Below are 11,876 nucleotides of genomic sequence, written 5' to 3' on the forward strand. Positions count from 1 at the left end.
CCCACAAGCCTGGGGGAGGCATCTCCAATTACTTAATGCTTTGCCTGATCATCCTCTCAAGAAAAATGAAATACTTGATATCTTTTATAATGGACTAACCGATGCTTCCAGAGACCACCTGGATAGTTGTGCTGATTGTGTTTTTAGGGAAAGAACTGTTGATCAAGCTGAATTGCTATTGAATAATATGCTGACTAATGAAAATAATTGGACACTTCCTGAACCAACTCCTAAGCCAACTCCAAAGAAAAGGGGTATTCTATTCCTCAGTCCTGAAGATATGCAAGAGGCAAAGAAATCTATGAAAGAAAAAGGTATAAAAGCTGAAGATGTTAAGAATTTACCTCCTATTGAAGAAATACATGGTCTTAATTTACCACCTATTGAGGCAACACATGGTCTTGATAACCCGACATAGGTAGTAAAGGTAAATTCTCTCTATAGATTTGATGAAGGTGATATTCCTCGTTACAAGTCTGCTAGCCAATGCTTAGATGATTTTGATAATTTTATTGTTAAACAAGAAAACTTCAATGCTTATGTTGGTAGACAATTAAAACGTAATGCTTATATGATTGAATACTTGAGTGATTATATGTCTAGAGTTAAAGGTGAGCTCAAACTTATTAGTAAACATGCTTCTATGGTTACCACTCAAGTTGAACAAGTGCTTAAAGCTCAAAATGATTTGCTCAATGAATTAAATAATAAGAATAATGATAATGCTGCTAGAGTTATGACTAGAGGGGGTAAAATGACTCAGGAACCTTTGTATCCTGAGGGCCACCCTAAGAGAATTGAGCAGGATTCTCAAAGAACTAATGTTGATACACCTAGTCCTTCTAAAAGGAAGAAAAAGAAAAATGATAGGACTTTGCATGTTTCTAGTGAACCTGTTGTTGACACACCTGAGAATCCCAATGATATTTCTATTTCTGATGCTGAAACACAATCTGGTAATGAACATGAACCTAGTGATAATGTTAATGATGATGTTCATGTTGATGCTCAACCTAGCAATGACAATGATGTAGGGATTGAACCTGCTGTTGATCTTGATAACCCACAATCAAAGAATCAACGTTATGATAAGAGAGACTTCGTTGCTAGAAGCATGGTAAAGAAAGAGAATCATGGGTTCAGAAACCCATGCCTTTCCCTCCTAAACCATCCAAGAAAAAGGATGATGAGGATTTTGAGCGCTTTGCTGAAATGATTAGACCTATCTTTTTGCGTATGCGTTTGACTGATATGCTCAAAATGAATCCTTATGCTAAGTATATGAAAGATATTGTTACAAACAAAAGAAAGATACCGGAAGCTGAAATTTCCACCATGCTTGCTAATTATACTTTTAAGGGTGGAATACCTAAGAAACTAGGAGATCTAGGAGTACCAACTATACCATGCTCCATTAAAAGAAACTATGTTAAAATTGCTTTATGTGATCTTGGAGCCGGTATTAGTATTATGCCTCTCTCTTTATATCATAGATGTGAATTGAGTAAGTTGACACCTATTGAAATATCTTTGCAAATGGCCGATAAATCAACTGCTATACCTGTCGGCATTTGTGAGGATGTGCTTGTTGTGGTTGCAAATGTTACTATTTTAACGGACTTTGTTATTCTTGATATTCCTGAGGACGATAGTATGTCGATTATCCTTGGTAGACCCTTTTTGAATACTGCAGGGGCTGTTATTGATTGCAACAAAGGCAATGTCACTTTTCATGTTAATGGTAATGAGCATACGGTACACTTTCCAAGGAAACAACCTCAAGTCCACAGTATCAATTTTATTGGAAAAATTTCAACTATTACTATTGGAGGTTTTGAATTTCCTCTTCCTACTGTCAAGAAGAAATATGATATTCTTATTGTTGGGGATGTGCATATCCCCGTTGAGGTAACCTAGTGCTATTCGGAAATTCTTCGGTTTCATGCAATTCGGAATGAGTTTGTTAACAAGACTTGATCAACCTTGTTAGTGGATTCCTTTTGATGACATTAGATGGATGAAGTTAGAAAGCACAACTCTCTGTACCCTCCTTTTACTTTCTGTTACTTAGATTAAATAAAGAAAAAATAGTATTTTTTCTATCAGTTTTCTGAATTATCCTTGCAATAAAAAAATGCCTAGCTAGGGGCGTTAAACAATAGCGCTTGTTGGGAGGCAGTCCAATTTTATTTTTGTTCCTCGCTTTTTGTTCCTGTTTAGTAATAAATAATTCATCTAGCCTTTGGTTAGATGTGGTTTTATGTTTTAATTAGTGTTTGCGCCAAGTAAAACCTATAGGATCTTCTTGGGTGATAATTATTTGATCTTGCTGAAAAAGTCAGAAACTTTCTGCTCACAAAAACAATTGTTAAAAATCACTAGAAAGTGATAAAATACTGATTCCAATTGCACTAGATCAATAAACAAATTATCTAGGTCGTCCTATTTTGGTAGATGTTTCTGAGTTACAGAAGTTTGCGTTTAATACAGATTACTACAGACTGTTCTGTGTTTTTGACAGATTCTGTTTTTCGTGTGTTGTTTGCTTATTTTGATGAATCTATGGCTAGTATCGGGGGGGGGGGGGTATGAACCATAGAGAAGTTGGAATATAGTAGGTTTAACACCAATATAAATAAAGAATGAGTTCATTACAGTACCTTAAAGTGGTGGTTTATTTTCTTATACTAACGGAGCTCATAAGATTTTCTGTTAAAGTTTTGTGTTGTGAAGTTTTCAAGTCCTTGGGTAAAGATTTGATGGATTTTGGAATAAGGAGTGGTAAGAGCCTAAGCTTGGGATGCCCAAGGCACCCTAAGGTAAAATTCAAGGACAACCAAAAGCCTAACTTGGGGGAGTACGTATTTCTCACCGACATTACATTCATGTTCACACACTCATTCTAGTTGTCGGTGCTCATACTTTTTCATTGTACTATCCATGCTAGTTTATTTTCTTTTTCCTGTTTTCTTCTTGTGTGTTTGAAAAACCTTAAGAAAAACCAAAAAATCAGTTGCAGCTTTTAGCTAGTTTACTTTCCAAGCCTGTAGTAGTAATAATTAAGAGAAAACCCAAAAAGATTTCTCGTTCTTCTTTTGCTTGTTGGGAGCTTTCCCGTGTAAATAGTTTTAATTTCTTTTCCTTGGGCATCGATAGGAGAAGACCATGATTAGAATGTCGAAGTGGCTCTTATATGCATTATTGTTGATTTAACCAAGAGCCTATATTACCTTGTCTTCTCCCTTGAATTAAATGCTTGCAGATTCCAGCTTAGTCCAATGCACATGCACTATTATTATTATCCACATCGTTCGGTCGTGCAAGTGAAAGGAAATAATGACGATATATGATGGACTGATCGAGATGAGAGAAGCTGGTATGAAATCGACCTCTCTTGTTTTTGTAAATATGATTAGTTCATCATCCCTGATTCAGCCTATTATAAATAAACATGTTTGCAATGACAATTAGAGCTTATGCCATGCTTAATTAGCTAGGAGTTTATAATGGTTTACCTTGCATGCCAACATGCTATTAAAATGGTTGTGATGTGGTATGATAGGGTGGTATCCTCCTTTGAACGATTTCGAGTGGCTTGACTTGGCAGATGTTCACGCATGTAGTTGAAACAAAATCAACATAGCCTCCACGATATTTATGTTCATGGTGAATTATATCCTACTCATGCTTGTACTCAATGTTTATTAGTTTTAATGCATGTTCATGACTGTTGTCGCTCTCTACCTGGTCGCTTCCCAGTCTTTTTCTAGCCTTCACTTGTACTAAGCGGGAATACTGCTTGTGCATCCAATCCCTTAAACCCCAAAGTTATTCCATATGAGTCCACCATACCTTCCTATATGCGGTATCTACCTGCCGTTCCAAGTAAATTTGTATGTGATAAACTCTAAACCTTCAAATGAAATTCTGCTTTGTATACTCGAATAGCTCATGTATCAACTAGGGTTGTCTGTATCTTCCATGTTAGGCGGGTTATTCTCAAGAGGAGTGGACTCCGCTCCTCACTCACGAGAAAATGGCTGGTCACCGGGATGCCCAGTCCCATGCTTTAAGCAAATCAAATCAAATCAAAATAATTGCAAACAAAACTCCCCCGGGACTATTGTTAGTTGGAGGCACCCGTTGTTTCGGGCAAGCCATGGATTGATGCTTGTTGGTGGAAGGGGAGTATAAAATTTACCATTCTATTTGGGAACCGCCTATAATGTGTGTAGCATGGAAGATATTGAGATCTCTTGGTTGTTATGTTGACAATGAAAGTATGCCGCTCAAAATATTATTCATCTCTATTTCAAAATCGAGCTCTGGCACCTCTACAAATCCCTGCTTCCCTCTGCGAAGGGCCTATCTATTTACTTTTATGTTGAGTCATCATCCTCTTATTAAAAAGCACCAGCTGGAGAGCACCGCTATCATTTGAATCCATTACTATTAATTTATATTGGGTATGACTATGACTGGATCTCTTTTACCATGAATTACAATGTCTAGTCAGTCCTTGATCTTCAAAGGTGCTCTGCATTTATGTTTGTGGTCTCAGAAAGGGCTAGTGAGATACCATCTTGTTATATCATATTATGATTGTTTTGAGAAAGTGTTGTCATCCGAGATTTATTATTATTGCTCGCTAGTTGATTATGCCATTGATATGAGTAAACATGAGACCTAAATGTTATTGTGAATATGCTTAGTTCATAATCTTTGCTGAAAACTTGAATGCTGGCTTTACATATTTACAACAACAAGAGCAAACAAAGTTTGTAAAAGTTTTTTTCTTTATCACTTTTAGTTTGTCAACTGAATTGCTTGATGACAAGCAAAGGTTTAAGCTTGGGGGAGTTGATACGTCTCCATCGTATCTACTTTTCAAAACACTTTTGCCCTTGTTTTGGACTCTAACTTGCATGACTTGAATGGAACTAATCCAGACTGACGCTGTTTTCAGCAGAATTGCCATGGTGTTATTTTTGTGCAGAAATAAAAGTTCTCGGAATGACCTGAAAATCAACGGAGAATGTTTTTGGAATATATAAAAAATACTAGCGAAAGAATCAAGGCCAGGGGGACCACACCCTGTCCACGAGGGTGGGAGGCGCGCCTACCCCCTGGGCGCGCCCCCTGCCTCGTGGGCCCCCTGGTGCTCCACTGACCTCAACTCCAACTCCATATATTCGTGTTCGGGGAGAAAAAAAATAAGAGAGAAGGATTCATCGCGTTTTACGATACGGAGCCGCCGCCAAGCCCTAAACTCTCTCTGGAGGGCTAATCTGGAGTCCGTTCGGGGCTCCGGAGAGGGGAATCCGTCGCCATCGTCATCATCAACCTTCCTCCATCACCAATTTCATGATGCTCACCACCGTGCGTGAGTAATTCCATCGTAGGCTTGCTGGACGGTGATGGGTTGGATGAGATTTATCATGTAACCGAGTTAGTTTTGTTAGGGTTTGATCCCTAGTATCCACTATGTTCTAAGATTGATGTTGCTATGACTTTGCTATGCTTAATGCTTGTCACTAGGGCCCGAGTGCCATGATTTCAGATCTGAAGCTATTATGTTTTCATGAATATATGTGAGTTCTTGATCCTATCTTGCAAGTCTATAGTCACCTATTATGTGTTATGATACGTTAACCCCGAAGTGACAATAATCGGGATCCTTACCGGTGATGACCGTAGTTTGAGGAGTTCATGTATTCACTAAGTGTTAATGCTTTGGTCCGGTACTCTATTAAAAGGAGGCCTTAATATCCCTTAGTTTCCAATAGGACCCTGCTGCCACGGGAGGGTAGGACAAAAGATGTCATGCAAGTTCTTTTCCATAAGCACGTATGACTATATTCGAAATACATGCCTACATTACATTGGTGAACTGGAGATAGTTCCGTGTCACCCTATGTTATAACTGTTGCATGAATGATCACATCCGACATAATTATCCATCACTGATCCAGTGCCTACGAGCTTTTCACATATTGTTCTCCGCTTAGTTACTTTTCCATTGCCACTGTTACAATTACTACAAAACTGCTACTGTTACTTTTGCCACTTTTACCGTTACTTCCACACTACTTTGCTACTAAATACTTTGCTGCAGATACTAAGTTATCCAGGTGTGGTTGAATTGACAACTCAACTGCTAATACTTGAGAATATTCTTTGGCTCCCCTTGTGTCGAATCAATAAATTTGGGTTGAATACTCTACCCTCGAAAACTGTTGCGATCCCCTATACGTGTGGGTTATCACGCCACATCAGGTCGTATCTGGTTGTAGTTTCTGTTGCTCTCTAGTTAGCTCTACCCAGGCGTGTAACGCCTCAGAGCTAGGCGTTGCACTGCATGGTGTGGCACCTAGTTCGGAGGCATTGCACGCTTGGGTAGAGCTATCCAGAGAGCAACACAAAGATTGCACTCAGTTTGGGGCCAAAAATTCGCTATGTGTTGGTGTGGCGCCAAGCTCGTAGGTGTCACACTATATTGTGCAACGCCTCTGGTCTAGGCGTTGCACGATATAGTGTGGCGCCGCTGTGCTCGAGGCCACACCAACACTTAGCAAATTTGGGGGCCCAAACTTTCTGTTGCTCTCTGGTTAGCTCTACCTAGGCATGCAACGCCTCTGAGCTAGGCGCCACACCATGCAGTGCAACACCTGGGTAGAGCTAACCAGAGAGCAACAGAAATTACAGCCAGATACAACCTGGTGTGGCGCCTAGCTCTGAGGTGCCACACTATACAGTGCAACGCCCAGCTCTCAGGCGCTGCACCAACACTTAGTGTTTTTTGTCCCTCAAACTGGGTGATTTCAGGCACATTTTCAGGCACATATACTTGCATAACAGAATAAACAGTAATGATCATCATTATGACATTTTCAACACCTCTTCAACTTCAATAAAGACAACATTTCTAAGAGTGATCCTCACTTCAAGTTCAACATTACTAGGAGATACAATCACTTCAAGTTCAACATTACTAAGAGCTACCACCACTTCAAGTTCAATGACATAACAAGTTTCACATAAGAAAAACACCCACTAGACGAGTTACATAACAAATAGAGGACGACGACTAGTTCCTTCCGCGCCTATTGGCTCCTTCCCCCCCTCCTGCAGGATATCTTCTTCGCCTTCCTAGGAAGAGCAACCCGCTCCGGCTCCCGCTCCGGTTCGTCCACCTCATCCACATAGGCATCCAAAGCCGCCATCCTCTTGCCTCTTTGGGTGAAGTTTCCAGGTGTGTATTTATTGATTCCCCTCATAGGCTTTAACTCGTATGCTGACCGAACTTAATAGGTCTCCAAGGTCATGTCATCAGCAACCTATTACAAAAACAAACGATATGTAAAAGACCGTGTGTGAGGATAAAGTTAGCAATGCATCAATAATTGAATATATGCTATTGCCATACCTCTTGGGTGACCACACCCACATCCTCGTCCTCCAAAGGAGCACCATGGCCAGAAGTGGGATCTGATGGTGTCGCCGACCTAGACCGTTGAGGTGATACATACTCGGGGTCACGACAACCGACAAGGTTCGATAGCCGCCTTAACCGTTGGCCCTGGTGCTGCAACATGTACAAGTGAATGAGATATCGAACGTAGCAACACATGTTACATGGACAATTGAAGGAGATGTGAACCTTAATGAATGCTCGAAGTGCACCTTCCCCATCGGTTTTCCCAACCGGGGTTGTCTCCAGAATAGTCTCGGTCTCATCAGCTGCTTTTTTGATCTGGGCACGCTATGAACAGAAACGGCATTAACGTGTTAGGCAAGCGAAGATGTGATAGTGCGAATGGGAAAGCAAAAAGGGGAAATACCACAAAGTTTATCATTGGAGCTGAAGGGACTGAGGTGCCTTCCCTGACTAATTTGTTGTACTAGTGCTGGGTTAGCTCATTGAAGACGGTGGGATCTTCCAAAATCTCCTCAGCATACGCCGGCTTGCATACCTCCACACGGGTACTTGCAAGAAACCATGTGAGATGGTTGTTGAACGCGATCGGGCAGTGCTCACGACGTTGGGCTCATTTTCCAGCCTTAGCTTGCTCCACACTAAGCGCGAACTGTATGATATACTTCCTGTGATGCCTGTCCCAATCCTTAACCTTCCGCTGCTTTCTCCTATCAAACCTGCAAGTTAGAAACAGAATATGAGCACCATTAAAACCGCCGAGAAAGCTGGTAAGTGCTCAAGGTTAATTATATCTTACAAGTGTAGCAACTTGTCCATGTCCTCCCACTCCGGCACGTGTGGCTGGAACAAACCAAACTGGCGGTACACCCGATGTGGCAGGTGAAGCTCAACCGCCCAGTTGCATATGAGTGGGCACCGCATATGCCAAAGATCACTATCCCTAGTGCACATCGGATTCAGCACGAACTCTCTAGGGTTACCAAAACTATCCCCTCTTCCATACGGCTCCTATTCCACCTGCAACATAGCATAGAATGCAAAATTGATTTCGAGTTACGATAGAAGCATGAGAATCACTTATACAATGTCGAGTCACCTTCTCAGCGGTAATCATGTCCAGCTCGCTCGTGTACAACTTGTACATGACAGAGGGATCATCCGTCCTCTCATTTACCACAACCCACTTGTAAGCCCAAGTGGGGAGCCATAGCGGGTCGTCTTTGTCGTCCCAATCCTCGTACTTCACGGTCTTCATTCGTCCAACCGGCAATCGCTCCCAGCTCCACATAGAAAGTGCGAGCATACAACCACCAATACCTCCAGATTTCCTACAACAGGCTTCATCCAACTGCACATAAAAGAGAACATGGTTGAATTAACAGGAAGATCACATTGATAATGTAGCAATGAAGTGAAAAAGAAACAAGTTTCTACCTGTCTATACAAGTAAGCCAGTGTCGCCAAACCCCAACTCCATTTGCTATCGAAGATGGTCAATGTCTTCAGCCACATCCATGGAGCATTCTTGCCTATGCCATCAGCAAACATAGTCCTGGATATAACGTACCACATGTAGACACGAGCATATGTCTTGACCTCATCCTCATTAGCATCCTCGGGGCAAGTACCAAAGTTCCATGCAATCCAGGTGAAAGGAGCACTGGCTGCGACTCTTTCCTTTTTCTTGTTTTCCGCTTCTGGTTCCCGAGGCTCAGGAGGAACCATACCAATAAGGGCATGCATCTGCTCGCGCCACCCATCAGAATCGGTGCTCATACATAGAGGATTCCCCTCGATAGGAAGACCGGCGATCATAGCAATATCCTGGAGCGTCACGGTCATCTCGCCGGTCCGAAGATGGAAACTGTGTGTCTCCGGCCTCCAACGATCAGTAAACGCGGTGATTGCTGCAGCATTGAGGGGTGGCGTCGACCGGCTAACCAACTGAATGAAAGGGAGGAGTCCTGTCTGCCTTACATACGGTGTGTATTGCTCATCATAGCGCATCCCCCCAAGGTTGACCCCGTGAGACCGAATCTTCAGAGGTTGAAACTCCTACAAACAAGCAAATCAGGAAATTACATATGGGGCCTTTGTGTTTGAAATAAACACGAAATTCATAATACCGGCCACTTTCAATATTACCCGCTACTGCACCGACATAGCGTACGACCGGTGTTGATGGTCCCAGTGATCATCGAGAAGCCAAACCATCCTAACAATTTCAAACAAAGCATTCTTGTCAACACGATTATCTTTTCAATACAAATAAACTAAAGTAGGCCTACTATATGCAAGATTCAAAGCATATGTATCCAAAGCATTCTTGTGAATACGAATATAATTTCAATACAAATAAACTAAACTAGGCCTACTTCATGCAAGATTCAATACAAATATCTTTTCCATAGAAATAACATGTCAACCTATGTATCCAAAGCATATCTTTTCAATAAACTAAACTAAACTAGGGTTGCAAAATAATAAAGATCATATACAATTAGGTATCTAATACATGCAAGATTCTAATCTAATAAAACAAGGGTTCCCCAAATCTTCAAAATAGCATACATTTTATGGATAGAAAGAAGGGGATCGGAGGAGAGTACCTTCTAGGATGGATTGGTGAAGAAATCCACGGACCAAATCGTCAGATCTGAAGGATTTGGGAGAGGGGATTGAGAGGGGGAGAGGAGGAAGCCGCAGGCGCCGCTGCTTTTGTAACTTCTAACTGAACGAATGAATGGGGTGGGGTGGGGTGGGGGGAGGGAGAGCGGGCGGCTGCCTCTAAGTCAGAGTGCAACGCCTAAGAGCTAGGCGCTGCACATTACATGTGTGGCGCCTAGCTCAAAGGCGCTACACTGCTGGGTACGGGCCCAGGGGCTGCCACGCTGGACAGAGGTGCAACGCCCCAGAGCTAGGCGCTGCACCGTAAGGTGTGGCGCCTGCGTGTCGGGCGCCACTCAAAAAGGTCAGCCGAGTGAAATAGTTTTAGGGGCAGTTCATTTTGTGAATTGATTGCGTCCACATGTCAAAATCGTCAAATTTGTCGCACACTCGCAGGTGTACTTTTGCGACGGAAACCGTACCTGACCCACGCATCAGGCATGCAAATTAAACACACAAGGCGGGCGGGCACACACTCACTAAGATAGCCAACAATCAGTTATATAAAGTTGTCATGTCACATGTACATTCAACCTAATAGCCAACATGTGTAACAGTTATACCCTTCGTCTAGGTGTGTAAGTCGCCTTACGAAAACCAAATAATCACAAAACACTTAGTCGCGGTGCATTAACTCTCACCTCGTTTCTTGACATATCAACCAATAAAAGATGCAGGGCGTGCATGCTTTTAATGGCTCGAGACTACCAAACACGACATGCAGTGGTTAGTTCATTGCATGCAATGCTATTAATTAGCAAATAAACATTAAGTTATCTCGTTTTTTCCTCCTCCTTGGTCACGGTGCATAACCTAAGATGACTTATTCACCTAGATGGAGGGAGTAGTTGCTACGTAGTAGTACTACTTTATTAATGCATGGCTCACTGTACACTCTCATAATGTCTTGGAGTCCGTGCTGCAACCGGTTGTTAATCTATAGTCCGCTCCCTTTCTCTTTCCTCTTCTTTCTCATCCAACTCAGCACAAATATAATTGTTTAATCCTTAAAGTCTGCTGGTTGTATCTTATTATAGTTGCTCTAATGCCTGGACTAAGAGCATCCGCGATGCGCGGACCCTCAAATCGGTCGCATATGTACATCGGTCCGGTCGGCGGTCCAGACGCCCTTTTCCCACAAACCAGAGACAAACTAGAGGGGCTTTGCAGACGCGCGGACTGCTGTCACACCCGCGTCTGACTGCCCTAGCCCACAACTCCTCCCTTGTCCATGTGCGTTCCAACTCGACACCAGCTGCCTGCATTCATATCGTTGTGGACATGCCGCCCCATAATAATGTCCAACCAGAGCGGACACGACCTCTCACTAGTGCCGGCATTGAAGCGTTGCACCGGTCGAGAGAGCCACCCACGCCGCATCCTCGGTCTCTGCTCTGGTTCAATGCATGAGCGACATTTGTTCTACGTGCACGCCTGTTTAATGCCCGACCATTCGTGTGCTGCCATTAAGCAGGCTCATTGGACGAGGAACCAACTCCGGGCTGCTCATTGACGCGCCCGGGTGCTTGGCCTCACCGGAATCCGTTATTTAAAGGTGGCCACACCCGGCTAACTCAATAGTACAACACATCCGCTCCACATCTTCCTTCTTTGCTCCACATCTGCCATGAACGCGAGCGGGAATGCTCTGGGGGATAGTCTATCCTAGCTCGAAGATGAAGCACGAGGAGGCCGCCCTTGCAGCCGCCTGGCATTCCCGCCGTGCCAGGCGGATCGAGCAGGTGAAAGCACAAGTGCTCCCTGGGTGGTT

The 11,876-nt window shown here is 42.8% G+C and overlaps 1 pseudogene; it reads right to left on the reverse strand.

Annotated features, from left to right (window-relative positions):
• Positions 1 to 8,048: 8,048 nt before the first annotated feature.
• LOC123121155 (protein MAIN-LIKE 1-like) lies at positions 8,049 to 9,652 on the reverse strand (annotated as a pseudogene).
• Between the last annotated feature and the right edge of the window lie 2,224 nt (positions 9,653 to 11,876).

Source organism: Triticum aestivum, chromosome 5D, assembly GCF_018294505.1.
Source record: "Triticum aestivum cultivar Chinese Spring chromosome 5D, IWGSC CS RefSeq v2.1, whole genome shotgun sequence".
Classification (NCBI taxonomy): Eukaryota; Viridiplantae; Streptophyta; class Magnoliopsida; order Poales; family Poaceae; genus Triticum; species Triticum aestivum.